The sequence below is a fragment of the Carcharodon carcharias genome, chromosome 6, assembly GCF_017639515.1.
Source record: "Carcharodon carcharias isolate sCarCar2 chromosome 6, sCarCar2.pri, whole genome shotgun sequence".
NCBI lineage: Eukaryota > Metazoa > Chordata > Chondrichthyes > Lamniformes > Lamnidae > Carcharodon > Carcharodon carcharias.
The window spans coordinates 120,515,931-120,523,527 of NC_054472.1; positions in this window are offsets into that span (position 1 = coordinate 120,515,931).

Genomic DNA, 7,597 nt, shown 5'->3' on the forward strand with positions numbered 1-7,597 from the left:
AAACCTCATCCTGCCCGTGGATGAGGTTTCCTGAAAAACACTAGGCCACTTGGGCTCTTTGCCTGCCCTTGAGGTTGGATGGGCAGCATTCTAAACAAGTTTAATTACTTTTTTAATGGCCCTAATAGGCCGTTGACATTTCGGTGGGTGCACAGCCACCTCCGGTGCGTGCCCACTGTACGAAATATCAAGATGACATCGGGATGCAGGCCCGACGTCATCGCTCGACATTTTTTGCATTGGCATGTTGGGCCCACCCCCACATGCTGACTGGAAAACTCAGCCCCATAAATTGCGGAAGACATAAAGCATACAACGAAAATGTATAGTATGATATTCTCAGAAAAAGTATTGGGAAAAATAATGCAAATCAGTTTTGAACACAAAGCAATTCCTCAGAAATGGAAGAGCACACCATATTAGAACAAAAGCCAGAAATTATGACCGTGGACATATAGGTTATGGCCTGGAAGATGTTTAAGGCTCAGATGTTAATACACAGCTAAGGAGTGGAGAGAGAAATGGAAGAACAGTTTAAAAAAAAAACAGGAGTTATTGGGTACCATTCAACTAATCATTGTCATTGGCTTGGCTCAGAAAGTAGCACTCTTACTTTATATGTTGTGACTTCAAATCAGGCCAAGGCAACTGTTGAAATTGAATTAATTAAATCTGCACGAGAACCAGAAAAAAAGAAAAATATTCATGAAAACATAAATGGTGTAATAATCCAGCTGGTTCACTAATTTAATTCGCTGAAGGGAACCTAGTATTTCTACATGGTCAGTTCTTTCTTTTTATTCATTCATGTGATGTGGTCGTTGCTGACTATGGCAGCATTTATTGTCCACCCCTAATTGCCCTTGAGAAGGTGGTGGTGAGCTGCCTTCTTGAACTGTTGCAATCCCTGTGGTATAGGTGCAACCATAGTGCTGTTAGGGAGGGAGTGTTGGGATTTTGACCCAGTGACAGTGAAGGAATGGCAATATATTTCCAAGTCAGGATAGCGTGTGACTTGGAGGGGAACTTGCAGGTGGTAGTTTTCCCATGTGCCTGCTGTTCTTGTCCTTCTTAATGGTTGTGGGTTTGGAAGGTGGTGTCTACTGACACTTGGTGATTTCCTGTAGATGGTATACACTGCTGCCACCGTTTGTCGGAGGTGGGAGAAGTGAATATTTGTGGAAGGGGTGTCAGTCAAGTGAGTTGCTTTGTCCTGGATGGTGTCAAGCTTCTTGAGTTTTGTGGGGGCTGCATTCATCCAAGCAAGCGGAAAATATTCCATCACGCTCCTGACATGTACCTTGTAGATGGTGGACAGGCTTTGGGGAGTCAGGAGGTGAGTTACTCGCTGCAGGATTCCTAGCCTCTGACCTGCTCTTGTAACCACAGTTTTTATATGGCTAGTCCAGTTCAGTGTCTAGTCAATGATAACCCCCAGGGGGAATTCAGTGATGGTAATGCCATTGAATGTGAAAGGGCAATGGTTGGATTCTCTCTTGTTGGAGGTGGTCAATGCCTGGCACTTGTGTGGCGCGAATGTTACTTGTCGCTTGTCAGCCCAAGCCTGGAAATTGTCCAGGTCTTGCTGCATTTGGACATGGACTGCTTCAGTATCTGAGAAGTCATGAATGGTGCTGAACATTGTGCAATCATCAGCAAATATCCCCACTTCTGACCTTATGATGAAAGGAAGGTTATTGATGAAGCAGCTGAAGATGGTTGGGCCTAGGACACTACCCTGAGGAACTCCTGCAGTGATGTCCTGAAACTAAGATGAGGTCTGTATGTTACTCCAGTCCAACACTGCATGGTTGATTTTTAAAGCCTTGTGAAGTGGCCTAGAAAGCCATTCAGTTGTAAGAAAGCTTTATGGAGTTCAAAAATAGGGAAAAATTTAGATAGACCCATTGACAGGAACCCAGATATATTTGGCCAAGACTGGAGCAATGTCAGCTTAGTCTGAAAAGTCTGCAAAGTCCTCCTCAATGATGCTCAAGTTTTACCAAGCAGCTGTTTGAGAATTTTTTATTCTTTCATGAAAGTGCATTGCTGGCTAGGTCAGTATTTGTTGCCCATCCCTAGTTGCCCTTGAGAAGGTGGTTGAGCTGCCTTCTTGAACCACTGCAGTCCATCTAGTGTAGGAATATCTATGTGTTTTTAGGAAGGGCATTTTGACCCAGTGACAGTGAAGGGACAGTGAGATACTTTCAAGCAAGTTTGGTACATGACTTGGAGGGGAACCTGCAGGCAGAGGTGTTCCCCTGCATTTGCTGCCCTTGTCCTTCTAGGTGGTTATTGTCATGGGTTTGGAAGGTGCTGCCAAAGTAGGCTTAACAAGTTGCTGCTGTGCATCTTGTATATGGTATGCTTTGGTGTCACTGTGTACTACTGGTGGAGGGAGTGAATATTTAAGCTGGTGAATGGGGTGCCGAGCAAGGTGCTTTGTCCTGGATGGTGTCAAGCTTCTTGAGTGTTATTGGAGCTGCACTCATCCAGCAAGTGGAAAATATTCCATCACACTCCTAGCTTGTGCTTTGCAAATGATGGACAGGCCTTTGGAAATCAGGAGGTTGCTCATTGCAGAATTCCCAACCTCTGACTTTCTCAGTGTTGTGCTTCCATCACCATCTCTGGGTGTGTACAAGGAAGAGTATCCTCAGTAATATCCTCAAGAACCTACCTGCAGCAAATACATCTTTCCATGATAGCACTGATGATTGTCACAAGGCATTTTGTGAAGACATAGGCCTGAATTTTAGAGGGTGGGAGACGTATTGCTCGCCCCCTGGTAGAAATGACAGATACCACCCAGCCCATATTAAACAAGGCCCCCCCCAGAGCAATAAGACACTGCGAAAGGAATGAACAAAATGAGAGTGGGACTCTCATCCCTCAGTAGGAGGAAATTATGCCCTCGAGAGCTACCAGCCAATTTTATTGGCCAGAGGCTCTAGCAGCCCCAGCATTGCCAGAACTTAGTAGCGGGCGCAGCTTGGACTGCAAGCAGGCCCATGGTTGAAGAGGACATGGCCTCCAGACCCAAGTAAGTCCTGGATTTTGGACAGAGAAGGATTGGGGAGACTTGTGGCGGGGGGGGGGGGGGGGGGGGTTGATGGGAGATGGGGGAGGGTGGTTGCAAGAAGGCTTGGCGGAAGGAGGCAGATTTTGGAGGCCAGGCAGGGAGAAATAAAGGAGGGGTAACACCTATTAGGGAGGGTGCCCTCCGATGTGCACAGGGCACCCCCAAAAGACATACGCCTCCACCATCCTTCTCACCTTTTAAGCAGTTTGCTTAAAAAAAAAGCCTACCCACTCATTAACGTATTATGGTGCAGCAGCATAATATTTGGGTCAATGGGCTTAGTAACAAGCTCATTTTCCCGTTACTTATTCATTTAAATATGGCAGGTGGGCTGCCGACGCACAGCAGCAGCAGTATGTATCTACAGGAGACTCTGCAGCAATTCACCAAGGCTCCTTCAGCTGTACCTTCCTATTGTGATCTCTATCACCTAGAAGGACAAGGGCAGCAGATGCTTGGGAACACCACCACCTGCAAGTTCTCCTCAAAGTCACACACCATCCTGACTTGGAAATACATCACCGTTCCTTTCTGGTCGTTGGGTCAAAATCCTGGAACTCCCTCCCAACAGCACTGTGGGTGTACCTACACCGCATGGACTCCAGTGGTTCAAAAAGGCAGATCACCACCTTCTCAAGGGCAATTAGGGATGGGCAAGAAATTCTGGCTTAGCCAGTGTTGCCCACATCCTGTGGAAGAATTAATTTTTTGAGATTCCCAAAAGGAGAGAGACCTCCAGTTTTTATCAGCTCCCATCTGAAACTAAGGCCTACAAAAGAATGCTATCCTGGATCCTTGATCAAGCGGTATCACTGCACTGACAATCAAGATGGCGATGGCTATGCACAACCTATCATACTTTGATGTGCTCTTTGAGTGAGCTATCATCAGTATTCTCAAGTTGGCACGAAGTTTTGAAGGTACAATGGGAGGTTTTGCAATTACAGCTGACAAGAGGAAAAAGGCCTTGCTTCTCCAATATGGAGGTGAAGAAGTAGAAGATATTTTTGAGGCACTCATGCTTGTGCAAGATAACAAAGATTCAGCAAAAAATGCACTAGCAACCTATTTCACACCTAAAAGGCATGCGCTATACCAAACAATTATCTTTTATCAGACAATTGATCAATATTGTTCATGAATGAGGCAACTAGCAACAAAATGTGACTTTGTTGATGTTGAACATGTTGAACTATAAATCAAAACATATATAATGGAAGATTGTCTATCCAGTTAACAATGCTAGAAAGATAGAAAGCTAGCACTACTGGACAGCAAGATCACTATTCCTTCCAGAGTCCAGAGCTACTGAGTTTGAGACTGCCAACAGTAACTCCCACACAGATTGCAATGGTTCAAGAAGGTGGCTCACCAACACCTTCTCAAGGGCAATTAGAGATGGGCAATATATGTTGGCCTTGCCAGTGATGATCATATCCCAAGAACAAATAAAAAATATTTATTTGGGAAGCATCCTTGAATCACCTTCAATTGCTTCGTCAATGAAATTCCCTTCATCAAAATATCAGGAGTGGGACTTTTTACTGACAATTATATGGTTTCAGTTCCATCCATAACTCCTTTTAAAATGTAGCAGCCTTGCCAGCCCAGTTGTAACTGGACAATATCCAGGCTAAGGCTGATAAGTGGCAAGTAACATCAGTGTCACATAATCAACAGACGATAGCCATCTTAACATTCTGCGGTGTTACCTTTGGCAAGCGGCTGAACTGGATCAATCTAACACTGTGGCAACAAGATCAGGGTGGAGGCTGAGTACTTTGATGAATGGTTCACCTCATAATCCCTCAAAACATGTCCTCCTATTCACAAGCCTCTCAAGTCAGAGCAGGATGGAATATGCCCCATTCATTTGGATGGCTGCTGTTGTAACTTACAAACAATGGGGTGACAGGTACTGAAATTCATATATATCTCGTTACTCATTTGTATGATAGGCAGAATGTCTTTTTGGCTTAATGGCAGCATCCTGTTAGTAGAGAATACCACTCATGTTGCTACTGCATAGTAGCAGCCTGAAACATGGTAACCCTGTTCACCTGTTGCTTGAATTTTTGAGATACCTTGCCCTTCCAGGGTAATCTGAGGTAGACTCAGCACTTTACAGGTCCAAAAGTGACGGCCTTAGGTCCGTTCATGAGTTTGTGTAATATACAGCACAAAATCATCTGATCAAGGTAGCCATTATTCTACAGGATGCCCTTGATGCACTCTATTTCAGCGTCAAGCTTGCATGGTGAGCAAATGGCTCAGGCCCTACCTACAAGGTTGCCAACAAGACCAATCTTATAGCATGTGGCACTGTAAGACTAGTGAAGGTAGGCTTGCAGTAGACCGTGGTTGAGAACCCCCGGCAGATTTCTCAACCAGTGCTTCAAGGGAGGGGAGTCCATTTGACTTCTCCATTTCAAAGGTGAATTTGAGTGCAGGATGAAGTCCATTAAGACATGTAAGGAAATTATTACCTGCAGCTGTAGATTTAAATATAGCAAACATATCATCCACATATCAGAAACATGAGGAGTAGGTGGTTAGGTGTCATTCCATCAAAGACAGGTTTCTCATGGAACCCAACACAGAAGTTTGCAACAGCTGGGCCTAGAGGGGATCCCATGGCAACACTATTTATTTGGGCCTAAATGGTGTCATTAAAACTGAACTCAACTGCACAGGTTACCGAGTTCATAAGTTTAATGAATACTGATTCACGCAATTGTGGCAGGTCTAGATCATCATGATATAGTGCTGCAGTGCAAATATCTGTGGCTTCCTTAAGTGCAACATTAATGAATAGGCTAGCAATGTCAAATGAGCACATGGACACAGCATTGCTTTTGATATGGAAGTCCTGTATGGTTGTTGCAAATGTGAAGGGATTCTTCACCGTGTATGTGTAAAACTTGGTCAAAACTGGCTGTAACAATTTGCCCAACTATTTGACCAATTCATGTTGTGCAGAACTGGTCATAGGTGAGATAAGACATAAAGGGACATCACTTTTTTGTGTTTTGGGTGAGCCATGAGGACAAACCCAGTCATATTTAACACATGGCAGCTTATTGCTCTTACACAAGTCGAGCAAGAATATTTTTAGCTTACTTTCGAGCAAGGCTGTCCGATCATTTTGAGTGGTAGTCCAATGGATACGAAATTGGACCTGTCATTAAGAATGGCGGGCATTTTGTTCATATAGTCACACTTATTAAGGATGACTATTCCTGTCCCTGTGTCAGGTTTACTGATATGTATTCTGGATTGGTCTTAAGGTCTCGCAAGGCTGTAAAAGTCAGACAGGTCATTCAGAATCCTGCAATATGCATGCACTAGATCAACTAGGCGCACTTTCAAGGATTCAGAGTCTTCCGTGGACATTGGTTTGTGGTGGGATTCTTGGCAGTAACTTTGACATATCTCTTTCTTCAACAAAACTCAAGTTCTGTGCTACTCCCTAACTGCAATGTGAGTGTACCTACAGCACATGGCTGCAGGGGTACAAGAAAGCAGCTCATCATCACCTTCTCAAGGGCAATTAGGGATGGGCAATAGATGTTGGCCTATCCAGCGATGCCTACATCCTGTGAACAAATAAAAAAAAAACTGTACACAATATTTCAAGTGAGGCCTGAACAATATTTTGTACAAGGACAAAATAACATGCCTTGCCTTATAATCAATTGACCTATGAATGCATCCCAACAATATATTTGCTCTATCAATTATTTATGGGATTCCCATTTAGAGATCTATGCATTATAATGTCCAGATCTCTTTCCTTCTCCACCCTTTTAAATTCATTTTTGTCAATGATTATATGAATGTTGATGGTTCATCCTGGCCACATTCAATACATGACGCTTATCCAAATTAAGTACCACTTGCTAGTCATGAGCCAAATTTCCCAACAAATTAAGATCTACCTGAACAGACTAGAAGCTCAACACAAACCAAGATAAAGCAGTTCGCTTTGACTTGACCTCATCCTCACCAACTTGCCTGCCGCAGATGCATCTGTCTATGACAGTATCGGTAGGAGTGACCAGTGCACAGTCATTGTGGAGACAAAATCCCGGCTTCTCATTGAGGATACCCTCCATCGTGTTGTGTGGCACTACCACTGTGCTTAATGGGATAGATTTCAAACAGATCTAGCAACTCAAGACTGGATATCCATGAGTCGCTGTGGGCCATCAGCAGCAGTACTCGGAAACAATCAGTAACCTCATGGCCCAGCATATCCCCCACTCTACAATTATCATTAAGCCAGGGGATCAACTCTGGTTCAATAAAGAGTGCAGGAGGGCCTGCCAGCAGCAGCACCAGGAATGCTTAAAAATGAGGTGTCAAACTGGTGAAGCTACAGACACTGCACTACTTACATGTCAAACAGCAAAAGCAGCAGATAGACAGAGCTAAGCGATCCCACAACCAATGGATCAGATCTCTGCAGTACTGCCACATCCAGTCATGAGTGGTGATGGACAATTAAACAACTCA